This window comes from Helianthus annuus, chromosome 15, assembly GCF_002127325.2.
Source record: "Helianthus annuus cultivar XRQ/B chromosome 15, HanXRQr2.0-SUNRISE, whole genome shotgun sequence".
Taxonomy (NCBI): domain Eukaryota; kingdom Viridiplantae; phylum Streptophyta; class Magnoliopsida; order Asterales; family Asteraceae; genus Helianthus; species Helianthus annuus.
The window spans coordinates 66,402,483-66,413,324 of NC_035447.2; the positions used below are offsets into that span (position 1 = coordinate 66,402,483).

At 36.5% G+C, this 10,842-nt stretch overlaps 1 long non-coding RNA gene across 4 annotated transcripts; it reads left to right on the top strand.

Annotated features, from left to right (window-relative positions):
* Positions 1-1,583: 1,583 nt before the first annotated feature.
* LOC110911773 lies at positions 1,584-3,862 on the top strand. 4 transcript variants are annotated; one of them, XR_004880877.1, is made up of 3 exons: positions 1,584-2,087; positions 2,223-2,657; positions 3,456-3,862. It is a non-coding gene; the product is annotated as an uncharacterized LOC110911773 (long non-coding RNA). The 4 variants fall into 4 exon arrangements; XR_002577346.1 differs by having other exon boundaries at positions 1,584-2,266; positions 2,537-2,657; positions 3,456-3,817; XR_002577348.1 differs by having other exon boundaries at positions 1,584-2,266; positions 2,547-2,657; positions 3,456-3,817.
* The last annotated feature ends 6,980 nt before the right edge of the window (positions 3,863-10,842 follow it).

Below are 10,842 nucleotides of genomic sequence, written 5' to 3' on the forward strand. Positions count from 1 at the left end.
GTGTATCGTTATTCTTAGAACCGATATCGGTATTCGTTTTTATGGATTTCAACTGATGTAAAGCACGACTTTATTTTTTGGTTACATGACCTTATGTTTTGGTTTACATGAGATAACTTTTGTATAACGAAACCGTTGCACACAAGTTTTTTGCAGCGTACGAGTTGTGTTAAGAATAATGTATTTCTTTGTGTTATACAGTATACTAATTGAAACGAACCATCCTGATACCGACCAAACAACGGTAGTGATATCAGTGTTATTAGAACCCTATTGGATCAGGTTTACGATGGAAGGAAAATAAGTGTCGATATTCTTTTGGGTATATCACGACTTTATTTTCTTTGTTTTCGATTTCGCTTGCTATAAAGAGTTCCGGTACAAAAGTTGTCTCAATCTTGTTGCGAGCCCAAAGCGGATAATGAATACACATGCCTTTATGTCACAAAAAAAATGTTTCGATCTTATGATTCATGTATCGTCTCTGTGTATACATATAGTTTTTTTTTTTTTTTTTTTTTTTTTTTTTTTTCTAGAATTGAGGGGCCCTAGAGAAGCAAGGGCTCAAAGCCTATGCTTTATTTTAACCCCCCCCCCCCCCCCCCCGGCGGCAATCACAGCCGATACCATAATGAATCGAATCGATACCAATCAAACACCCATTACATAACGCATGAGAATCCCACTAGTTGCTCTATGTGAATAAAAGATATGTCGTCAGAATATAAAAAAATATTAATAAAAGATATGTCGTCAGAATATAAAAAAATTAATAAACATCAGTTTGTATATTTTAGTAAAATGATTATTTGAAAATCTTATGGAAATCTAAAAATAGCATGTTACATTTTATAAATTTTAACTTCTATCTAAATATTAAATATTAAATGAGAAATTGGATTTTAATAATTTCAACTTTGACTTATTGACTAAGACTAATTCTAACTTAAGAAATTTTTACTGACAATCCTAAGTGTGAACGTATTTTCCTTCAACGATCGCATACTAAGGGGCTGTTGGCAACATTGTGCTAAGAAATTAAGAGGTTGCCTCTTGATGGGTCGGCATGTATCTAAAACTTATCCATTAAAAGGCTCCAGGAACCATTAAAAAATGTCTTTTAAGTAAACCAAACACACTCTACCTCTGATTGATTCAGAGGTAGATTTTTAATAAAATCATTTAGAGTCTACTAAACAACGCCTAAGTAAAAATTAACCTAGTTAGTTTAACCATCCCATACTAATAATTCTAATGTTGACCTATTAGCCAAGATTATAATCCAATTTACTCATGCTTGACGCAAACATTTTAACTTCCGTATACAAATCATTTCTATTATGATTTGCTTATATATGTTTTAATGTGGCTTATTAATAGAGTAAATAATCCTTGCCAATTTTAATGTTGAAGAATATCTCTGTTGACACATCAAATTCAAATGTGGATCTTTGACTTTTGAGTTTTGTCACACCCCTTAGAAATACGGGAATGCGACGGATCGTATATCACATCACATTGTTACAAGATAAATACAAAAAATATTTTTAATTCAAAATGTATGGTGAAATACATTATTATATATATTAATTGATAACACATACTTGCTACAGTATCGAGGGGTACATTCGTAATTCTATATACATTTACGGTCGCTCCTTTACAGAATTGCCCTGGCCAAGCTTCCTTTTCTTCAATAGAGTGAGAGGACCAGAAATTCAATTGAGAGAGAAGAAACAGAGGAGAATCGAAGAGAGGAAGCGTCAACGGAAGGGGATCCGGCAATCGTCTACGGTCGAGCACCCTGTTTTCGTCACCATCTCTGTCTTTTGCTCCCTGTTCTAGCGGCTAAGGGTGTGGTTGATACCTGAGGTTAAGGATAATCATGGACTCAAACCGAAGCAGACCATGATGATGACGACGTTACCGGTAGCGCCTAGGGTTCCAACAGAGCAACGGTGAGCCAAATTCGTTTACAAATGAGTACCCTAATTTGAGAGTTCTTTAGATGGCGTCTCATAGATTGAGAGTTCATTGTACAGTCGTTCTTCTTCTCAGGTACAGCTTTCTTATTTTGTTCTTCTCAGGTATGATTTTCTTTTTTGTTACTCGAAATTTTCCAACATTTGCTTCTTATGATTCCGATCAAGATCCGACCCCAAATACGAACCCTAACATTTTTATCTCAAATGATCTGCAAAATTCCTGCATCGTTGTAACAGAGCAAGAAATTAGCCCTAAAGGGAATTTCGAGGATCCTTAACAGGTATGCCTTTTTTTCCTATATTTTTTTAGAGTGTCTGATTTCACTTTCGTAACAAATTAAGGCTACAATAGTAGATTATATCAACGTCATTTTCAAATTTAGTTGCGTATATGTGTTTTCACGTGTTCGAATTGAGGTATTTTATTGTCAATTGAAGTAATTTGTGTTATAAACGAACCATGAAAGATGGAAGTAAACGTGTGTATTGATGTATATTATTTAGCCGTACTGCACAATTGATAGTTAGGGTTTCTGCTGGTAATTGTTGAGGTGATTAAAGTTAACCGAACCGACGAAAGGTCAGCCAAGAAGCCTCGAGGTTCAGCTACGAGGACGAGTGCGCGAATTGGCATGACCAAAGGCTATTTAGAGAGATGGATCTGATGAAGTTGTAAGTTCTTTAATTAAGCCTTTTAGTTTAAAAACATATTCACGATACCCAATTTGTTCTTTTCAAATCTCATCTTCAATTTATTTCTTTAATGTTAGAGTTAATTACACTGTTAACAAGGTCAAGTATTAATAGTTTAAGTCACTCTTTGAGGTTTTAACTTTTAATTTTGTAATAACTTGAGGTATTAAGCCTAATTTTCATTAAATTTTCGATTGAGTTTGAATATAATGACAAAAATATCCTTACATATTGTCAGGAACTACGTATGTAATCTATGTATTATTAATATGAGGGACCATTTATGTAATACCCATCTTTCTGCATCTAATATCACACACACCCATCGTTCATATCCCCCTTAATTGCTCTTTCATATAACTTTATAATTTTTTCTTAATTGCTCTTTCATATATCTATTGTTTTTTTATATCTGTTATAATTCTTTTCCCCCATATAAGTGTTTGTGTGGGGTTGAACAAACTTTACATATGTTAGGTTTATTTCTAACCGTGTGTCTTCAGCAATTTGAAATGAAGGTTTCTTTGTAATTTTTTGCTTTCTGACTAAACTTTGTTGCTTGTATTTATGATACATAGTGAAATCTAATACATGTATGATCATGGCATGTTAAATTCTTCTTCTGTCAGTATCAAAGGGTATCTTGATGTGACTTCTTGCATGATAAGTTCTTAAATTTATAATTTCCCTAAATCACTTGATTTCGTCATTACAGGTGTGTCTATTTTGTATTTGCCTCGCTTCTTTCTACTCTATTTCACTTATGTCTATGTGTAGGTGTTCGGAGCTGATATACATCCAGGTGCAAGAGGCTATGATGAGTTAAGTCGCGATCGGCTCTTGGCGTGGCAGGATCGGAGGACGGAAAGTGTGAGTTTCTCTATTTGCAACCTCTGATGCAGCCATGGTGGTCTAATAGACAGATCTGAACCACGCTATATTAGTCGGCAAATCTGAGGCAAACAAGTTGGTCCGTTTATGCTAACATATCATTATATTACCTCCTTTTGTAAATGGAATTTGTATCTATTCATCTCGATACAACTCTTTAACTCGATGTTTTCTCTTTTGGTTACTTTGGCGAGTGTTGATGCCGTAACGAATCGAACGAATACGGGACAATCTTTTAGCTTCTATGATATGTGAATGTCAACCCGGCCGCAACGCGACGGGTGTTACATCTAGTTCTACACAAAAGTCTACATGTAAACACACAAACGCCAAAGTCTCAAATTAGAATAACTGTCTAGGCATAGTCCTCAATGCAAAGCTCCTAATAAGTTATCTCAATTGTTGTTACCCGAAAGACATACTAGAAAACGTCAACGCTAAAGTTTGTGAGTTCCTAGGTACAGTCATAAAATAAGTTAGATGTTGTTTGGTAATATCTGAATGGTTAAGTGATGAACCAGTAAGAGGTCTGAATCATTAAGTGTTGAACCAGTAAGAAGACTCAACCGTTTAGAGCATGTATAATGCTTAACCGTTTGAGGCAAATGTCTGACCAATTCAGAGTAGAGGTCTTAACCATTCAGACTCTGTATAAATCTTAATCATTCAGAGCCAAATGTCTGCCAAATGTCTGAATCATTCAGACATCTGCTCGTGAAACCATTAAGTACTGAACCAGTAAGAGGTCTGAACCATTAAGAGCCTCATTAAGAGGTAAACAAACAGCCCCTTAATGCTAGGGGTGCAAACGAGCCGAGCCGAGCCCGAGCTCGACCAGGATCAAGCTCGAGCTCGTTTAGCATATAAAAGCTCGAGCTCGGCTCGATTCGAGCTTTATTTCTAAAGCTCGAGCTCGGCTCGAAGGTAATTTTCAAGCTCGAGCTCGGCTCGGGCTCGACTCGTTTAGTATTTATTAATTATTTTATATTAATTATAATTATTATTATACATATAATTAAGTTATTTTTTTATATTTATATAAATGGTAATTATTATTATATCGTTTAGGCTCGCGAGCCGGCTCGAGCTCGATAAGCGAAGCTCAGCTCGGGCTCGTTTACTTAACGAGCTTGTTTTTTGGGCTCGGGCTCGAGCTCGAGCTCGTTTAAGCTCGGCTCGTTCGAGCTTTTTTTCGAGCCGAGCTCGAGTAGCTCGCGAGTAGCTCGGCTCGTTTGCACCCCTACTTAATGCCATCAAGTCAAAATCAGATCAGAGTCAAAGTCAAATCACAAAATGATGTATGTTGTATTCTATTAAGTTCCAAGTCAAATGTCAAAAGTCAGTTCAGAGTCAATATGTTTATGTTTTTTTTAAAGGTATAAATTTTATAAACAGCAGCCTGGCAAAAAAGCCACCAGGACCACCCCCAAACTCAGAACATATACATCGGGGAATTACACCATTCTAACCAATCTAGATTACAGTGTTTTGATCTATTTTTTAACCAAAAAAACCCGAGAGACCTAACCTCCCTAAAAATGTCTTCCCATCTGCTATCCTTATTAGCAAAAAACTTGGCGTTTCTCGCTTTCCAAATACACCAGCAAGCCACAAAAATAAGACCCTTAATTACCTCCTTATAATTTTTATCCCCACGACATACCTTGTGATGCTCCATAAGGTCATCAAATGAAAAAGCATAGATGGGGGGTATATCAGCCCATTCGACAAGCCGGTTCCACACCCTCAATGATCTCTCACACGCGGTAAATAAGTGATCAATCGATTCGGCAGCTTCTCCGCAAAGCACACACTCGTCCGAATCCACCCGAACGTTACGCCTAACAAGGGCCTGTCTTGTAGGAATGCGATCAAGCCTTGATCTCCAAACGAAAATAAAGACACTTCTTGGGCACCCACCCACACTTAGGAAAAGGAACAAAACCTTCCCTCACCTGATCTTTCATGGCAAAATCTTTCACCGAGGCAGTGGAGAAAGACCCATCAGCCGTCAGCGACCAAACCCATCTATCCCCCACTTCCGCGAACCTAACATTTGAAAGGAAACTAGCCGCAACAGCCAGCTCTTCCACAGCCGTTGGGGAGCTCGGCAGAACCAACCAGCACCATTGCAGCCGCACCGAGTCATCTTCAACAAAAACCCGCTCACAAACCCGGCAACCCTTATACTTTTCAAGCTGAAACAAATCAGGCCATTTATACATTAACGGAACATCCCCGATCCAACAGTCGATCCAGAAGCGTATACTCGTTCCGTTGCCCAACACTCCGTTAATGAAATTGTTGATTCTCTTACCGTTGACCATGAACTTAGATTCCATCCTCGTGATATTCTTCCATACACCCGAGCTATTCGATTTGGCCGGCAACACTGACCACCTTGTATTCTTCTCGTGACAAGCCCGAATAACTCTTCTCCATAGGCCCTCTTCTTCCGTCCTATACCTCCACACCCACTTAGATAGAAGCGCGTCGTTGACCAATCTAAGTTTCCAAATACCAAGACCTCCAGATTTTTTCGGGAGCGCCACTTTATCCCAAGCCACCCAATGCATCTTTTTAAACTCCTCCGAGCCCCCCAAAGGAAGTTCTTCATCAAGGACTCCAATTTATCCACTACCTTGACCGGCACCTTAAAAATCGAAAAAAAGTAGATAGGAAGACTTTCAAGAACGGCTTTAATAAGCACCACCCGGCCACTAATCGACAACGACTTCGACTTCCAAGTGGCCAACCTATTACGGAAAACCGCCACAACCGGATCCCAATTGTTGACTCTATTCATGTTCGCCCCCAAAGGGATTCCTAAATATTTGAACGGCGCGGAGCCACGGCGACAACCCACCACCGACGCCATGTTCTCGATCTCCTCCTCTCCAACTCCAACTCCAAATAAATTAGACTTATGAAAATTAATTTTCAGCCCTGAACACCCGAAAAAAACCCGGAGAATTCTAGCCACCATCTTAATGTTATGTTCAGACCACTCACCTATTAAAAGGGCGTCGTCGGCGTAAAGAAGGTGAGAAATAACCGGCCCTTCATTAGGAAGACTAATCCCCTTCAAATGACCCAAACTGCAAGCTTTCGACACAATATTCGAAAAGGCTTCCATAACAATGAGGAATAAAAACGGCGAAAGCGGATCCCCTTGACGAAGACCTTTCTGGCACTTGAAAACTCTAGTCGGGGAACCGTTAACCAACACCGAAGAGCTAGCCGAACATAACACTCCTTCCACCCACTTCACCCAGACCTGAGGGAAACCCATTTGCTCCATGGTTTTAAGGAGGAAACCCCAGTTCACATTGTCGTAAGCCTTCTCGAAACCGATTTTAAAAATGAAAGCCTTTTTACCAGATTTGTTCAGCCACGACCACACCTCGCTCAAAATCAATGGACTATCAAGAATATACCTACCCTTAAGGAATGCAGATTGCGAATCAGAAACCACTTTCCCGATAATAGCACAAGTAGGGTGATATAATTGTCATGAGCCACAACTAAGCCTATTAACAGTGTGAACCAACTAATGGCAACCATGACATTAAAAGGCCAAAGACAAGACATGGAGTATATTCACTCAAGTGTCAAAATTGTGACATTCTTTGAGTGTAGCTAGTAAGACCAATGACAAGAGTGGGGGTATCAACCCGAATAGTACTATCCAGTACTTGTCCACCGGCTCAAACCCATGAAACAAATGATGGTGTAAGACCATACAAGGGGACTTAAGAATAAGACAAGATAACCCACACAATTCCTATATATCAGAGTTATAGTGTGCCATATAAAACATAAAATTAGGTATAAAGTCTTAATGTCTTAGAATCTTATAGTCTTATGAATCAAAGTCTCAACATGTCTGTTCTCAATGTCTCAAAGTCAAAAGTATCAAAGTCTTAAAACTCAAAACATAGTTTGTAACTTTGTAAAAAAAAAAAGTTTAAGCATGTCTTCCCCCTGAAACAATTTTAAAGCGTAGAAAAGGGCTGTGAAACTCACCTGATAGTAAGGACGAACAAGTAATGAGGGTAGTGTTAACAATAAATAATTAATATCTTATATTATTGTATTTATTCATATTGATATATTAAGTAGGTAGACCGTAGATATCTCATTCATTAATAGGTCAATTGTTTCTCCTCAATTGTTGTAACAGTACCTTAAGTTTCTCCTAAATTATTGTGCTTGTATCCTGTATATATTCCTCAAAGGGTTAATGAGAAATTATGTTCTTTTGACCATTCAATCATAAACTGATAGGCAGTCCTCCCTAAGTACTACATAATGTATACACAAGTAGATTTAGGACTAACCCTAATGGAAAATCGGGGTTTAGACTTACAAGTCTTCCCAATAATTGAAGTCTTACAAGTCTTCCCAATAATTTAAGTCTTACCTGCTATCCTTATGTAATTTGCCCTGATGATAGGAATGAAATTGCTTTTTTATTAAAAAAAAAGTAACAAGTATAAAATATTACTTGGTTATATTAATTAATTAACAACTGTTATATATATATATATATATGCCATGTCTCAAAATGTTATGGATCTTTGGTGATATGTAAATAGGGTTTTAGATATAAGATTTCTAGATTTTCATGTTACTTTGCAACAAGTTTTTAAATAGGTATATAAACTTATTTAATTAGAGTTTTTTTACCACATTTAAATACATTGTTTTAACTTTGTTATAATAGTGAGGTTAGAATTTGTAAAGTGGTTTAAGAATCCAATAATTAATGGACAAATTAAGATGTAACAACAATTTTTTGGTGTATTGTTTTAGAGGTCGAAATCTTAATCCATGGGGAATAGCCTAATGGTGTTGGTGAGTTTGATAAGGTATAGAATAGTAGGAGCTCATGGGTTCAATCCCCATGATGTGCAAGTTTAGCCATTCAAAAAAAAAAAAAAAAAAAAAGGGGTGGAAATCTTAATGAGATTAATTAAATGAAAGTATGTTGGGTTTGAAAGATAACTCTAGAAACTTTATTACCGAAAATAAATCATTCAATTTGGTTAAGAAATGAATGAGTTATGACTCTTCAAAGGCGGGCATAGCAATCTGCTAGAGTATTGATATTTAGCACTCAGTTTATAACTTTTGTTTGGAGATTGAAATCTTAATGGAAATAAACGGCCCCTTGATAATGAACTGTGTGAATTAATCTTAGCAGTGGCGTCTCTGAGAATTCGCATACCCTGTTCGAGCTTAAAAAAATGTGCCCTTCAGTAATGTTTTATTATTATTTAAAAAAATCAAATTAGTATTGAGCCCAATAAACCTAATGTCAAGTGGGCTAAATTCTAAACCATAAAAATGATTTGTAAATGAGCCTATATTGGAATTTGCATGTGTTTATTATTTAAAAAAAGTAACATATATATATCTGATTTTTTTTTAAATCAGGTGCCCCTCGAAATCACGGGCCTTGTGCGGAGGTCCTCTCTGCACACAATCAAAGCCGCCACTGAATCTTAGCACTTGATTATTAATACATAAAGTATAAATCAGTGACCATGATTTGATTATGCAAACACACCGATGTATTTTATCGATTTGATGATGTAAATCAATGGCCAAGTTTTGTTCACCCACTTCACAAATATATTAGTGTTCACTCTAGAATCTCACCCACAATTACCATACTTATCTTTGGAGGTGCTTGAAGACTAAAACTTTTGATCAAAGCTTGAACAATCCAAGGATGTGTTGTGTGTTTTCGGATGAGAGAGAGAGAGAGGGGGAGGGAGGGAGGGAGGGAGGGAGAGAGAGAGAGAGAGAAGGGTGTGTGTAACTTTCTTGGAATTTAAATGAGGAGTGATTGAGAATGAATGGAGGTTATGTTGTATTTTATTTCAAGTAACTTGTTTTATGTGTTATATTTTTAATGTAAGTTTTTTATATATAAAAGCTTTGGGGGATTTTAGTAAGTTAGGTATTAAAATCATACCCCTTATGATTTTTAGTTATGATATGTAATTTCAAGCTTTGATAATTATTTGGTTATTACCAATGTTTGCTAAATGCCTAGAATAATTTCACAAATATTTATATGACTTCCAGGGTTTTCATGAGAATTTCTATTCAATCTAGGAATAATGTCTAATGTATGACTAATGCATTCCAAATGAAAGTTCAAATAATGTTTCAATGTCTAGACCTGAAAATATGACTGACGTTACAACTTAATTTTGTGAAGTTTAGACTTTATAGTAGTATTTGTTTTGTTAAAATCAATTCACCCCATCATTGTGATTTGATAAAATACTAACAATGTTCACTGATATAATGAATTTCACCAGTAACCCATTTGAAGAATTCGTTGACCGTTCAAATAAAAAAAAAAAAAAACAAAATGTTGATTTGATAGAATATTAAGGTAACCGAATCCTTATTGCACCAAACGTTTCATTTCTGCACAAATCACAAACTACAAGCAAAAAACCTACGCAAAACAACCTATATTTGGTGGTCCCATGGAAGCTATTTTGACTCGAAGCAATCCAAAAAGTTAACCATCCACCTCTAATGGTTGTTGGTATCTGACTATCTGCCAACCGAAAGTCACGACCCTTTGAGTTTGACCCATATTGAAGGTTCACGCTCTATTATAATTCATATTTAGATAGTGAAAACAAAATAAATTACTTTTTTTTTTAAATGGCAAGGCTGCTATATAAATATAGAAACGAGCCAGCAAAAAGCTGTTCCACCCGACAAAATTACACAATCATATCACGATTGTTAAAATCGCTCCACCTCTCCCAATTTAAATTACAGAATTTTGATATACTTTTCACCCAAATAAACAAGTTTTCCTTTATAGCCTTGATCGTTTTGAGCATTGAACGTGTCAGTTGTTGAAAACCGAATCATTCCTCGCTTTCCAAACTTCCCAAAGAGTTGTTTAGAAAGCCGCTTCAATGAGTTTTTCCAATCTCTCAACCCCTTGAAGGCCGCTGCTTCCCATACATTCTGGACCGTGATATCCTCACCAAACCCCGACAACTTTAGCCACATCGTAACATGTCACCAAAATAAATTCCTTGATAAATGAATCTGACATCAAACCCATATCTAAACATGAAGAATCGCGTATGTTCATATTCATATTCAAGAGAAATGATGTATTAAAACCGATTTCACTACTTGCATCTAATAAGTTTTTTTTCTAGTAATTAACATGTTAACTGATACAAATTACAAATTACAACCCTACTAACAACAATTTCCATGGCTC